Source organism: Nannobrachium achirus, assembly GCF_963921795.1.
Source record: "Nannobrachium achirus genome assembly, chromosome: 7".
NCBI classification, from domain to species: Eukaryota; Metazoa; Chordata; class Actinopteri; order Myctophiformes; family Myctophidae; genus Nannobrachium; species Nannobrachium achirus.
The window spans coordinates 15,819,273-15,835,654 of record NC_137816.1 but is presented as its reverse complement, the minus strand read 5'-3'; the positions used below and the strand labels follow the sequence as shown (position 1 = coordinate 15,835,654).

Sequence of the window (16,382 nt, the reverse complement as noted above, 5' to 3'; positions counted from 1 at the left end):
TTGGCACAAATCATCGACTGCCTGTATGAATTTGTGAGCATCTTCTATTGTTTGCTGTCAGGGAGATGTACATTTGGCCTCAAGGATTTGTTAAAGGCAAGTGTTAATGTGTAGCCTAATTTCTTCAGTGATGACATACAGTAACTTTTAATGTTTGGAAAGTCATCTCTTTGTATATGAAATTTACTCAGGCATTGCCCTAATTTTACAAAAAAAAAGTAACTTACAAAAGCTAAGACCTATAAACAAACCTCACATTCTCTTGTGTAATAAAAGTCAGATGTAACACAGCAAGCTGTAGGACACAGTGACTCATTTAGCACCAGACATGGGGCCACACCATTCCAAAGCTTACTGTGTTCTCTGATGGTAGGAGTTCTCGAATGTTTATGTTAGATGGCTGCCTGTGTTTCTGATGTTCCTGGATATGCACATGGAAAAAGTCAGCAGGACAAATTACCTTGGCTGCACCCTGCAAATGCTTGAGATTTGGTTTAGAGAAACCGGCCTCAAATAATATCAGCTGTTATGTAAGGAGTGACCCAGTTTAGTGTCTGGTCTACTCTGTACCTCTGCTTCACACTCAGACAGACTGTGAGTGGACCTCTGGCTTCTAGTTTCCCTGTGGTCTCTCATCAGATAAAGATGGTGTACAATAAGCCCTCTTTAATTTACAACTATAGTTTCAAAGATTGTTCAGCACACACACACACACACACACACACACACACACACACACACACACACACACACACACACACACACACACACACACACACACACACACACACACACACACACACACGGTGGGCATTGAGGTCTGTCTGTCTGTCTGTCTAGTGCTCCAAATCATCCTTAATCTGTTGAATTGACTGATTGGCAGTCTCTTTTGTAGGATGTAGGATGATAGGAATCACAGCAGAGAAGAGTGTTCCTATCTGTGGGCTGCCATAACAGGTTGGTAGCCAGAATGTTGTTGCCTTTGACTACCTTGATATCCAAGAACTAAGGTTTAGGTTGGACTTGTACATGTTGTGTACTGGTACAGAATACAGATCTACAGAAGAGTCAGATTTGTTACCGGTCGAAGCGTTGTCCATGTTTTTGCACAGTAAAAGTATTGGATCAGCAAGCTGTTGTTTGTTCCTTTTTCTGTTCTAACATTTGTCCTGCACCAGTGCCAAAATGGATGATCTTAGAGACAATTAACTTTCCATTGCCACAAAGAACAACATCAGTCAAGCTTGCATGAAAAATGATACAGCCAACCGCAGCTTGTGATAGTTCAAGTCTCTGTTTTGGCTCAGAGATGGCTGATTGTAAATCAGGCGGTCAGCAATACACACGCCTTACCTATTGTTGAGGATGGTCATTAACAAACAAGGCTAACCTATTAGAATATAAGACTTTATCAACTTTCAAAGGGATCTGGGGTGGGGGTATGGAGGTCGATTGGGGGGTGTAGGATTATGGCAGTATGGGGAGTGAGTTGGTGTTATGGGCGTATGAGTGGCTTTAAATGGTAGGATAATGTGGCCAAACGCTTCTTATTAGTAGATGAACATTTGGTGTTGTGATTGTGACATGTTATGAGACTATTTTGGAGAAGAGATTTGATGTAGAGAGAAGCCCAATCCCCCCAGTAAACGGAGGTTTGTACAGTACTAGAAAGTCGCGCCGCAAGCGGCGCTCCTGTCTAGTCCCCCTCGCCCCGCACGCGCGCGCGCACACACACACACACACACACACACACACACACACACACACACACACACACACACACACACACACACACACACACACACACACACACACACACACACACACACACAAGCGGCCGTTGTAGGGTGGTAGCGAATAGCATTACTTTTGTGCTTTTACTCAAGTAGGTGTACATTTTAGAGAGCAGATAGTGGGGACATGCATGCACACAGAGACAGCAGCAGCGCGTGTGCTTTTCTTACAGAAAGAAATTGCCAGTACCTTTTTGTGCTGTAGTTGGGCTTATGGTCGTCATTGTCACTGGAGAAAAGAATACGTGTTGATGCTCTTCTTGTTGTGGGACTCTGCTGTAACTTTCCGTCTGTGCTGTGGAAGTGTATCGGGATCCTAGCCAGTGGCGTCAGTTCAGAAAAAGCAAAGGTATGGCAACATGCTGTAGTTGGGCTTATGGTCGTCATTGTCACTGGAGAAAAAAATACGTGTTGATACTCTTCTTGTTGTGGGACTCATGGATATATAGCTGCATACCCTTGCCATACCCAAGTGACGCCCCTGATCCTAGCGATTAGCGAATGAGCGGACGGCAGAGTTATGGGCGGTATTTTTCCGTACGTTCTTCTCCCTACCCCGTACGTTCTTCTCCCTACCGTTGAGTTGAAGTTGAGTTGAAGTGGATGCAAAGTGGGCGTGAATGGGCTTGGAAGTGGGATGCGGCTCTTGCTCAATTGTATAATAAAGATGTAGCGTTTAAGTTAGAAATCTCTGAAAACAGATCATTTAAAAGGCAAGTAACAGATGTCTGAGTCCATGTTAAATCATCTATATTCTTTGCCACAAGTGTTGTGCACACTCAAACCTTTCCTTAAAAATGCCTGGGAAACGTCAGGCCTTTTCTTTGTCAAATATCTCTTCTTGAATACGCAATAAGCTGTTTTTCCAGTCAGGCATAACGCATAGCCTAGTTTTGCCACAGGTTGGCCAACATCATTATCTGGTTAATAAATGGTTAGTAAGGCTGAAATACAGTTATTTGACCCACATAACCAATGCAAAATGTATCAGAATGGTATTTATTTAGACTCCTTTCAAAATACACCGACACATTCACCGATAATGTTAATAGTAATATAATATGGGGGGATATGATGCTGCCCCTTGCATGAACATGGACATGGTTGTTGTTTGTTGCCTTCCTGTTTTGTCTGCTTGGACACGGGTGCTTGAATGCTCCCGCTGTGTATTTGAGCACTGTTTCACAAAATGTACAGACACCTTTGTCATCATCCTTTCTGAAATTATCCTGAACTGTGCTTGTGTGTTGGGTTACCATTGGGTAATTGTATTTAGTCAAGCAGCACTCTTACTGGCTCTATTGAGCTGTCAGCATTAAGAACTACCAAAAATGCAAAACAACCAGTTGTGAGTCTAAAACCATGACATTATCGTGTGAATAATTATGCAAATGAACCAGAACTATTTTTGTCGGGCAAACCAGACATCTAAGTAACTTACATTATTTAATCTGATCTGGCTGCATCATTGATGCAAGGATTGTAAAACGCTTTCTATTGACTTGGAAGTTGTCTGATATAATTGTATATCTTAGCTGATTAATGTACACAGTAAAACCTCAGTGTTAACTGTTTATCCATTTGTAACTGTGAGCGTGTACAAGTGCACTCTTATGGGTCCATTGGGAAAATCTTCAAGGTTAATGGGGGAAAAACACCCAGCACCCATCAGAGCTGTTGACAAACTTATTATAATTTAAACTGTTCTTGGCTATAGTGTGTGTGAACTAGACTGATTTTGATTAGATAGATAGATAGATAGATAGATAGATAGATACCTTTATTATCCCAAGGGGGAAATTCAGTTGTCCAGTTGTAGCACAGCAGTATACAGTTATTTACAAAGTTACAGAGAAGTAGGAAAAGATAGATAAGAGTAAAAAACAAGAGCAGTACAGTACCAAAAAGAGAAGGTGCATCAATAGAGGGGGCGAATTAAATATAAGTATATATACATAAAGTGTCTTACAAAAAAGAGACCAAAGCAGTCAATGCTAGTTAGTGCAACAAGTATCTCACTGTCATTGTTAAACAAGACAAATACTCAGAAACTACCAACACAACCTAATAGTGCAATCCAATCGGATTGGATTGGAATAGTGCAATGTCGAAAAACAGTGCGAAAAAAACAACAGAAACAGCTCAGAGCAGAAGAAACTAGGCAGCGTGTCACTGCAAGACGCACATGAGCACTCTCCCTGGAAGGTCCTTAGAGGTCAAAGTCAATACAGCAATAGTTCCAACCTAATAGTGCAAAGTAAAAAAAACAGTGCGAAAAAACAAAACAAAAAACAGCTCAGAGAAGAAGATTGAGCAGGCTAGTGAGGCTACCGCTACACTTGGATATTTGTGTTCTCACCTATCTTGAAAATCTGATTTCATTACCAACTCTGTCTCAGGACTCTTATTCTGCAATGTCATCAAAAGTTGAGGCTGCTCCATAAACAAACGCAGCCTACCTTGCAGACATTTGGCAACTTGGCAGTACCATAGAGTAGTTTTCCATGGAACTAAGCACATTTTTATAGTTCAGAACTGCTGCTAATGCTTTGAAATATGGCCATTTTAGAAGTCAATTAATGCTTAGATGAATTGCATGCATGTCCTGTTTTTATTGTATTTCATTGTGTTTGAGTTTGCAAATTCATTAACTATTATTTGTCAATTGATGTCTTGGCTCTCGCTGCATTTTGAGAATTGATTATGTTTATGAAAGTTTGAATTATGTGCTGAGTAGCTGTCTGTTTGGATTCTTCTGAGTCAGTTTATTTTTTAAGAACAATAAGAGATTTTGTTTGCTATCGCTATTATTTTGGTCACAATAATCGTGACTTGAAATGTTTATATCATTCTCTCCCTAGAGTTGGGTATGTTACATCCAGGGCTGATGAGACTTTAAGAACAACTGTTCTTGGTGTCAGAGCCAGAGGTGATGAGAAACGATGGACTGGGCTTTCCTGTCAGTAAGGAACATTCAGTTCAGTGATATCATTCTGTTTTGGTAGAGGCATTTACATGACATTTGAATATTTCTTTGCGGCCCACACAATGAGCCATTGAAGCAGTGTGCTGTGGACGGAACATGCAAATAGCTGGTTTTGTTTGCAGTCACTGTAGATTTGCTCTCTTACAGAGGTGAGAAGTGAACAGTTGCCATGACCTGTAATATTTCTGCAGTTCTTGGGAAAAGCAGAACAACACATACTTTTACACTAAGAACCACAATGCTGCTTGTTACAGTCCACACATTCAGCAGTTGATCAGGCTGTTGATTGCATGATGACTGTTTTTGATTTGCTATTGGATTACATTTTATTTTATTGTTTATTGCATTTGATTTGCCACAGGGCCTTTCATTTAGAGGTTTATTTGCAGAAGCAATGTCCTGTGTTAATGAACAGACTCATATTCACTCACTTCTGGTAAATGCACCAAATTTCGGGAAGTTGCTCAGAATAGCAACAGTCTTTTATTGACTTTCTGTGGGAAAAGGAAGTTAACTGCACGACTGCTGTGACTATCGTTTGTCCGCTTTGTTCGGCTCTATTTTTCTTGATGCAATTTACACAGCTTACAACGTTTCTGTCTTTGGTGGAGAGACATGGAATGATAATGAGGTTTTCCTACAAATGGATATTGTTCACTGGTGTTAATGCAAATCGTGTCCGAAAGGAGCAGGTTCAATGAGGATTTATATCCAACCTAATGTCCTTCCCAAAGGCAAGCTATATCATGAATGATGTGAACAACGTGCCATATAACTTTTGTTAATCAAATGAGGAAAGTCGCCCTTAATGAGTAGTTTGCCATTAAGGCCCACTGTTGGCAGAAATCAATTGGATGACACTATGCCTTTCAGGTGACTTTCATTTTCATCACGCCCAGGATTGTGATTGGAAAGGGGAGAGGAAAGAACTGACAATGAGATTCTTTAGTTTGTTTTATTTATTTTCTACAGATCAGATCCTACTGTAACGGCTATGTGTTTTAAATGTAACAAAAGATAGTTTGACATGTTTTCCATTAGTATCTGGTATGAATAGGGTGGTGAGTGCGTTCCACTATTCCTTGACAAATGGGCACAGATGGAGATGATAAACGAACACATTGTGGAAGTAAAAATATTTCCATGGTTGTTTGACACAAGTAGTAGCAATAAAGTAAATAAATGTTAGCATAACAGCATACTGTCAGAACCGGCACAGCTTGTCCGTATGTATGTGTAACGCCTGACACTGTGGTTCCCCTGACACATCATAGGTGACATCACAGTGATGTCAGATACTCAGAGCAGGGATAACGCCAGACACTGTGGTTCCCCTGACACATCACTGTGACATCACAGTTGACATCACAGTGATGTCAGATACTCAGAGCAGGGATATCCATATATGGGCATAAACAGGCGACATCACAGTGGTGTGGCTGGTTCAGACAGAGATCTCCATGTATGGGCATAAAAGGGATTGTATGTTGTGATGTCATGGGAACCACTCTATGCCCATGATGGAGATCCCTGATGTCATCAATATTAAGGCCATATCTAACAGGACTTCATATCCATATACTGTATGGGGAACTGGTCCGATATACAACACTGGCCAGACGGCCAAGACATGGCGTGACCTTGCCCTTTAGGGCGCTTTTCACTTGTCGCCCTGAGGCGTCTTACTAGTTATATTGCTTGTGGAAATGTCCAAATTAATCGTGGCACATATGGTTGAATCCTACTCATTCACTTTTAGAGTACACTGTATATGGTGCTTTTTAGCTCCACTAGTTGCAGGGCTCTATGGATGGCAATGTCCTTCTGACTGTTTTTCCAACACTTGGTTCCCAAACAAGATATCTAAAAAATAAATGGTTGTAAGTGTATTGCTTCGTTCACCTAGTTTTGGTGAATGAAGGTGACCTAACCATTTGAGTAACCCCCATAAACTGCCATTGTGTGTGTGTGTGTGTGTGTGTGTGTGTGTGTGTGTGTGTGTGTGTGTGTGTGTGTGTGTGTGTGTGTGTGTGTGTGTCTGTCTGTCTGTCTGTCTGTCTGTCTGTCTGTCTGTGATATTTACATATGTTTGGCGGTTGCGAACGCTACGCAATGCTTTTCTGAATTCGCCTCTTATACTTGTTGCTCTGCTAGAATACTAAATGTAAACATCACAACCTTCGACTTCGACGGATTTTGTTAATTTCCTGTGTTCTGTAGCCAGTAAGATTGCATTTAGGATAATACAAAACATTCTCCCTCTGCTAATCACGACTAATACGGAAATGAAACGTTACATGACTCTTGAGTGGAGTGGTATTAGCCTACAATTTTCACACCGATTTTAGATTTTATGTTCACTTTTGGAATTAAGTTGAATTGAACATCAGTATACTGTATGGTATTTGTAGTATGTGACTGATGTCTACATTGTTGATAATCCAAACACGTGCACGCACTTGATTAGGATCTTGACATTATATGTTCAATAACCGTCTCACTGAGAGGAGCTCCCACAACATACGGGTGTGGTGTTGCAGGGCAAAGGGGAGGAAAGGTGCTTAAAATAGCCATAGCAGCCAGTGTGGTTTGACTTCTATAGATGGTGAAGTGCATGGGCAGCCAGAATGAAAGAGGGGCAGAGTGAAATGCTTGAGAGGTCTCACTTGCGTGTTCAAGGTCAACCAAATCTATCGTCAGCTGTTTTGTATTTTGTGTGTGTATGTATATGAGTTGGTGAGAGAGTGGATGGTGTACGTGTGCACAGACAGAGACCAAAATATATCTTGTGTAGTGAGTTAATGTATTAATTCTGATAGCCTCATCCTCTCAGCTACAGTAGATGTTTTGACGTAAAATGTACTGTAGTCTTTTACTGTGCACTCAGATCAGTGTTGATTTTGTCAACTAAAACTATGACAAAAAACTGTCGACTGCGTTTTTTTCACTGACGAAAACTAAATAAAAACTAAACTGTGATGACTAAAACTAAGACTAAATATATTGACAATTTCGTCAACAAAATAAAAACTAGACTAAAATGTTGGGGAGGGACTGGTGGAGAAGAGAGTCATTTTATGTTTGGTTGCTCTCCAGCGTTGCGTGCTGAAAATAGCCGTTCTACAAGCTCACAACGCGTCGCAGCAGCACACAACCAAGTGTAAAATCAGTCATTACGCTGCCGTCAAGGCCTGCCAAAATACATTTTAGTTGACTAAATCAACTGTAGATACAGTCGCCTAAAATCTTATGATATTTAGTCGACTAAAACTAGACTGAAACAAAAACTTTTCAGGTGACTAAAATTATGACTAAAACTAAATTACATTTTATTCAAAAGATTCACTAAAACGAAATCAAAATTTGCTGTCAAAAAACACGTTGTGTGAGCTTATAGATGTGCTATTTATTGCCAAAGGTTCGCCTCAGAACGGGGGTGCTAGGGTTCATGTGGTTAATTAGTTTACCATTTTGATTGTCTGGTAAGCCATCCTAGTTGTGCAAATTCACATTATCATGTGTTTTTTTGCAGACCGGTCTGGCCTCAAAACCAAAAAGTGGAAGAGTCAATCAGCTTCTGTGAATCACAGGGCCCTCAGCACAGACACTGATTGGCCAGGCTACCATTTCCCCTCATTGACACTGTTATTGGTGAAGCACTGACCCCGTTAGCCTTCTGTACTCCAAGATATGTTTGTTGAGCCAGATTGTAGCTGTAATCCAGTGGGACTTGGAAGATTTGGTTAATTATGCCCTGGCGCGCGGACTGTCAGCCATTCTGTTTCTGTTGTTTTTACAGGTTGATTCTTTTATTCACAGACCAGTGAAAATGGACCTTGTTTTGAAATATGGAGCTTTATCGCCACCTAATAATTGGTTCATGAAATAAACGTACGAGAGGACCTTTACTTTTACTTGTACCTCTCCTGTGTTTCAATCCTAGTGCTGTTGCTGCTATGACACCTTATGTTGTCTTATCTTATGTCACAGTTGTGGTACATTCAGCAACAAAAACAAACCTATATCTATGGATGCCCTGCCGGAATGCTGCAGGGGCATGTTGCTCTTTCATCTGTCTGTGGCCTTGTGTTTTCACCTTGTTCCAATAGCTGACGCACTAACATGACGTCAGTGCAGATGTACTGTGTAATATTTGATTATTTGAGGAATTGCCCACTTAGCGTCACATGTCCTGATTGAACAGAGATGACACACTGTAAACGTTCTGTCCCCCGCCATGGCGGTTTCCAAGGGAACCTTAATAACTCCCAAACGTGTATCCTGCGGACTATTAGCAGATCGTCTACCTGGCCTTCATCTCTGTCCCATTTGGAGTCCTGATAAACGTATGCTAGCTCTCATTCTTATGCTTGTGTTTTGATTGTGTGTCACTGTTTATTTTCTTTGTTTTGTCAGTTGCTTGTTGCTAGGTGTTAAAAGTCAAACAGACACAATCTCCGTTGTGCATTTGTGCCTGTGCATATTTATACAGGAGCACCGATGGTTTCAGTGGCGTCAGTTCAGCAAAAGCTAGGGTATGGCAAAGATGGGAGTCCTCATGTAAAATAGGCATTACATTTTGGATAACACGGTTCTATTGTGAAAATAGCAGATCTACGCGAGGCGTTGTGAGCATGTAGATCGGCTATTTTCACAACAAGACTTTTGTCAGTTTTTTGCACAGGTTTCTACTAGGGGTGTCTTCTAAAAATCGACGAATCGACGCGTCGTTTTAAGCCCCGGGAATCGACGCCAATTGTTTGAGTCGAAGCAAAAATATATATTTTTTTATATCACCAGTTATAGCCTACTACTGCCAGTACTGCGGTGCACTGCTGGACTGGTGTGGTGTCATGTACTTCCAATGAGAAGTAGCAATTGGCGAACAGTTATTTATTGTCTCGCACCAGCGTCGGGTTGAAAGTGAGACGGAACGGCCAGAACGGTTCAGAACCGCCGCTTCGTTAAAACATTCAGAGCCGGGACAGTGTTCCGTTAAGAGGAGGAAGCACGCTGTCAAAATCCCATATTAAATAACCTGCCACAGCACAAACGCGTCCACGAAGTAGTAAACAATCTTCTAAAGTCAAATTAACATACACAAGTGTAGGCTACAAGTTACATTTTCTAATTAAAGTGCTTCTGAATTGTAAAGTGTTGTAATCCATGATGAATGATTGTGTTTCGCTGTGTTTGCGTCCATGACATGTCCACACTGCTGGCTCAAGCGGGAGCTGTGCCTCCCCCTTTTTATGATCAGTTTCTGAAATGATTCCGTTCTCGACACTGACTCATTACTCTGTCAGTGCTCTGTGTCCCGTGACTGCGGACTGGATCCCATCGTTCATTTAAAAGAGCCGTTCAAGAGAGCGGAATCGTTCGCGAATGTCTCATCTCTACTGCACGCTGCAGACAGTGCAGAGAGACGGGGCAGAGTTGAAACAGCGGAGATGTTTTATTTGTTTTAACGGTGTGTTATAACTCTATGGTTGTACACTGCTATGCAGATAACATTTGATATCACCGAAAACACTGTGTATTCAATTCATCTCTTAATGTATTATTCTATTATGTTGACGTGGTTTAAAGCAACACTTTTTTTTCCTTTTTTTTTTTTACACAAAGTAGACGATTCGTCGACGCGTCGGATTAAAGCCATACTGTGTAAGTTGCCCAACTAGTGGTCATTAGCCCTATAGCAAACCGCGTCCGCGTCTTTCGTCCGTTTTTCGTACCTTCAGACCCCCGCGTCTGCCTCCACCTCGCTGAGATCTATCTTTTAAGGGGTCCCTTGTTCCTGTGCGTTCAGTAATTCCAGAGATACGGACTCCTTCACCCTGCCTGGTAGGCGAAATTACCTAGAGAAGGGATGGTACAAACGGGCGACAACAAATATGGCTGCCATAGCGACCCCACTTCAAGATGCGCTGTGATTGGCCGGCAGTTGTATAACCCTCGCTGTGATTGGCCGGTAGTGTGATGACGCAATTTTGGCGCGAGATCCGGTCCACGGCAAGGATCTCAGTTTACATATAGAGAAGGCTTTACAGGCTGAAATTCACGGCGCGGATCTTCTAAAACTTTTGTGATTTAATAGTTAGGAGAATTTTAAGATTTGTTTTATAAAAAAAGTTACATAGTACAACTTTAACCCCCGCGACTCGAATCGACTTCATAAATCCTGTGTCGAAGACAGCCCTAGTTTCTACAGTTTCTTGGGCTGGATGCCTGGAACGGTTGTTCAAGTGCAGCTAAACTTGGCATGCTAGTAAACGTGCCACAATTAACAATAATGCATTGCACCTGTGCAGCTGACCTGTGGAACCTGGGAATATACCATTTTGTCAAGATGGGGAGAAAACAAGTGTGGAGAATATAATTATAATACCTTGTTAAAGTGACCATTTTGTTGAATTTTGCATATGTAGTTGTAATTGCAAGCGCAGATAGACAAAGAGACATTCATGGATTTATATTTAAAAGTAACTTTTATTTTACCCCCTGGACCCAGGGTATGGCAGCTGCATACCCCTGCCATACCCAATTGACGCCCCTGGATGGTTTATTGGGTGTCCTGTGTCCGTGGGCGTTGGTATGGTCAACCTATCTCCTCTCAGGTACATAGCTTCTGTCTGCCATCTTTCACTTTGCTAAGCATGCTCAATGCTCATCAATCATTCATCAAGGCTGTCTCTCAGCCTACTGATGTTAGCAACAGACAGAGTAAACAACACAGCCAATAACATTGTGTTCTACAAGAGGAACAAGGAAAAACTATCCCCTGCCTTAATTTATAGATGTAAAAAAGTACCCTTCTCTATTGGTGGAGACATTATAGTTCCTTGTCATTGATTTGTTTTAACAAGTCAGTACGCTGAAAATTGTTGGTTTACAGTACTTTGATCTTATTGCACCACATCAGTATTAGGCCCATTTAGATTTTTTTCCAGACTGTCGGTCTGTGGAATGTAAATATATTGAAGGCTCTAAAGTACCATACATAGTAGTACATAAGGACCGCAGGAAGACACAAGAAACGGAGAGTGAGAGAGATTTGGTCTGTTTGATCTGTTTCATGTACGGTCTTTCTCCCAGTACGTAATACTCTGTATGATTTAGGTCTGTACACGGACCCTCACGTACAGCTCCCAACTGAACGTACAAGATCTGTCCGTAGCAAGAAGTACCCATGGCCACCGTTGTCAACCGTAGGCGCAGACGCGCGCAGTAGTGAGGAAAATTACTTTTCCTCTGCTCAATGACAGCGGTTCTCAAACTATGTGTCCCAATAAGAAATATATTTGATCAAGAAACGGGGAAAAAGGAACGTCGTTGCAACCACGTGAAGATGGCGCCTCGACTCCTCACGCGCCCGCAAACACTCACACCGCCTCTCCTCCAACAACGAGACGGGTGCACTCAGTGACAGTCAGTGCAGCAACAACACAAGACAGACAGACAGCGAGGCACACAAGAGCTGATTTAGCTCAGCGGCTCATTTATTACTTGCAGAATTGGAGCGGAGAGCGAGTCGGCACGTAAATAACGTAGAGGAACTATGCATGTCGACGGATTTACTGTACGTACTCTCTCACCCAAAACGTACACAAAATCAAGCATACGTAACTATAAATGGCCCTTACGTCCCGTGGGTAGTGGGTACCTTTTTAAAAAGTCAGTACAAAAATAGCATCTATCATCTATTATGCAAAATATATTGTATGTGAAGTATCTTCAAATACATATAATATCTGTCTGTCTGTCTGTCTGTCGATAGTATACAGTTACTGCTTGTCTGACAATGTTTGTTACATGTATTGCGCTGGTATGAAACCATCAATGACTTAGTTTTCTGGCCAATAGTGTATAGATAGAAAGATGTCTGTCATATTGGTGAAATATAATACTGCCGTTACAAAGACCTTACAAGTCACTGTAGGCTTAGTTGTGTTTTTATTGGCAAGTTGTAATGGCTCTCTTCCCAGTGCATTTTCAAGATGAGTAACCTTTGAGAGACAGGAAACCGAGGACAGTTGAAAAGGGAGACATGCAAGACATGACGGGAGTCGGGATTTGAACTCACAAGGAGCATGTGGTCCGGCATGGACTCCATGCACTGACGGACTGAGCCAGCAGCCTTCCTAGTGCATTTTGATTCTCTGCCACCTTGACTGGGGAGATGTATTTCTCTGAGTGAGAGCTAGGGTATTCACCAAATATTCGAATATCAAAGTCACTATTCGAAGTTGTTCACCATAGTCGAATATTCGCTTATTTTAGTTTTTTTTATTGTTTTCTCTTAAAATATATAGTTTATAAAGCTTGGCTAGATAGGAAGTCATAAGAATGAGTTGTAGGTATTACATTTAATGTGACTCGGTTCTGCAGATAAATATTGTGAAAATAGCAGATCTACATGCTCACAACGCCTCGCGCTGAGAGCGCGAGGCGTTGTGAGCATGTAGATCTGCTATTTTCATAATGTTCGCTTCTTGCTTACTTAATATTTGACAGTTTGACCAGTTTGGCAAGTCCTATAGAATATTCGACTATTCGAATACTTTGAGGTTGAATAATTCGAATACTAAAAATCACTATTCGTGAATGCCCTAGTGAGAGCTGGTTTATTTTATTATTACCACATTTGGTTATGACAAGGAGGCTTTTTTTAATTGACATCTGGGCACAGTCATACTGCCCACACACTGTTCAGAGATAAAAAAACTGTTCTGTAGAAAAAGGGAAGTCTGCACACTGGTCTGTAGCTCCCAGTAAATAAAACAATTCTCTGCCTTGAACCCATCAGCCAACATGACCCGTGTGCCAACAGTTTTCCTGTGTGTATGCCCATTTTCAGCAGGAAAAGGGGCATCCACATTGCACACAGTCTCAAATACAGGGCCCTGCATGTATTATTCATGTGCTAATTAGCCTATATTAATGCTTTAGGCTGTAAACTGTTGGGTGTATGTTGTGGCAGATATATTGGTAACGGTTGCTATTTGAGAAATAATGACAGAAGTGTAATGTAAGTGTTGAATATTGGAAAAGCCCTGTGGCAGGGTTAATGTTTTTCTGCTCGGTGAGGCCTCGCCTTGAAAACACCATCCTTGATGTTTGGAGGCCATGCTATGAAGGCAACGACATTGGCATGGCTGGGTTGTTTTCAAGGCTGCAGGTTTCTGATATCTTAGTCTGTTTATGTATGCCATAAGTAGGCCTAATGGAGAGGTCGTGTTTGTTCGCTAAGCTGAGAGCTGTTTAAAGGACAACTTTAGTTTTTTACAACAAGGGTTCATATTTTAGATTGTAATTAAAGAATATGAAAGATGAGCGTTACATTTTTTTTCATTTACTTCTTTCTATTGTTTTAGAGATTCTTATTTCAGTGGTTGGGGGATTCTTATTTCAGTGGTTGGGGGCATGCGTACAAGTGGCTAAATATGTCATTTTACACAGAATAAGCCCATTCCCAAGATACAACGCAACCTTTCATGGTTGGATGTGACTTATGGGGGCGAGAAGTGTTACTGTAAATAGCAATAAAGAAACTGCTGGCTTATTGTGTCTAAAAATACATATTTAGCCACTTGTACGCATGCCCCACATTTTAGCATTTTCCTTTGGTGGTTTCAACTCCTGTGTCTTGGTTGTTGTCGTCTAGTGAGTCACATTGGAAATGTATTGCGCATACAAAGAAATTAGTACATCAGGGAAGAGGTGATGTGGGAAGATGTGTGGGTGCAGTGGCGGACAAGAGGCTTTTCTGAGGACATAACTTAGCATCAGCATACAAAAGCTATATGTACACACCAACTCCTTAGCACTGTTCATTTCTGTCTATATGTGCATTACTTGGATTGAGTTCCTTTCTTTTTGCTCTTTTCTTTCTTGTTGATTAGTTTCATTTGTTACATTGTACTGTTAGCTGTGATGTCAGAGTTTAAATGAATACAGTTGGATGGACACGATTTGGGGAACTTGACTTGGTCAAACCTGGCCTTTCCTTAAATCCTGAATGACTAGATTCAGCTTTTGTTAAATGGGCCCCAGTTCGTTCATTGCTTGGCTGGAGTTCCACCTGCGGTGAATGTTTATTTGACCGATGAATGGCCCAAACTACACAGTTTACTGAGAAGATCCCTCCTCCCCATCTGAAGACCATGTCAGCGGTCTGATAAAACAGTTAAATTATTAGATAGCAGAGTAGTTTATATTATAAGATGCATATCTCAGCAGTTTAATAAATTAATTAATTCAGCAGTTTGTCATTAGTGTGTGTGTGTGTGTGTGTGTGTGTGTGTGTGTGTGTGTGTGTGTGTGTGTGTGTGTGTGTGTGTGTGTGTGTGTGTGTGTGTGTGTGTGTGTGTGTGTGTGTGTGTGTGTGTGTGTGTGTGTGTGTGTGTGTGTGTGTGTGTGTGTGTGAGTGAGAGAGACTGTGCGCGCGCGTGTGTGTGCTTGTTCTGGCCGCTTGCAGCCGGTTGCTGAATGAAAAAGCTCTGGGTGAGATCAGATTACTTTCACTCAAGTCAGCACATGCGCAGGTAGGCGCCCTAGTGACCAAAATCTGGGGCAAAGTATATAGTATATGGATAATATAGTAATACACATTTCCCATAAACACACACACAAACACTGGCACCAATTATAGTTGTTAGATTAAACAGAATTAGTTTTTCCTCCACTGTAGAGGTTTTAAGATCTATATCTTTTCCCTCCCTGTTTAGTATTTAGCAGTTTTTAAGACATTAGTTTGTGCAATGTGTAGGGGCTTCCAGTAGCCTTCCTCAAACTTGAGCAGGATATAGGAGGAAAGAGCAATGCTTTCTGCTGCGAGCCTGCGCACCTTATTAAAGGAGTAATTCACCCCCAAAATGCCTTTTTTCTATTGATTACTCATGCCATGGACACTTGAGTTATCTAATATTTTTTGGTTTTGAGTAATCAATAGAAAAAAGTCATTTTGGGGGTAAACTACTCCTTTAATCTCTATGAGCAGTTAGGTTTTATTTTTTATTTTAATTTTTTACTTTCTCTCCGGTTTTAGTCATTGGCAATTATATAACACTCCACTACCAACCCTTACTTGTTGGCAGGGCGTAACACATGAAGAGGAACAAGCTATACCCTGACTAGGGATGGGACGATAAGCGATATAAAAAAAAACACTCAAGATAATCGTTTCGTGGAGATTGAATTTATCGTGATCGTTCTCCATCATGCTCTGGGATCAATTTACCTTTTATTTGCCGAGCTGCATATCCTATACCACTTAAACCCTCTATAGTTGGTAAAAGGTAATATACGTACTTTATACAGTCTTTTTTTCACTCTCTATCAAATGTCTTTACCAAAAAATAAGCTGATTTTTGGCAAATGTTCCGCCCCAGGATAATGGATTTTGATTATCGCGATTATATCGTAAATCACGATTTATTTAGTCACAATAATCGTGATATGAAATGTTCATATGGTCCCATCCCTAGCCCTGACCAACCTGTAGGAGTCGCCAGTACAGAAATGGCCCTCCCCTACCTGCTTTCCACCTGCGAACATGGCCAATTGTGTTCTTTGCAGTGCCCAGCCAAGCCAGAGACACTTTA

At 41.3% G+C, this 16,382-nt stretch overlaps 1 protein-coding gene across 1 annotated transcript in view; it reads left to right on the top strand.

Moving 5' to 3' along the window:
- The window catches only part of hipk3b (homeodomain interacting protein kinase 3b), a 66,142-nt gene that overhangs the window by 11,046 nt on the left and 38,714 nt on the right, over nt 1-16,382 (top strand). The window lies entirely within an intron of this gene.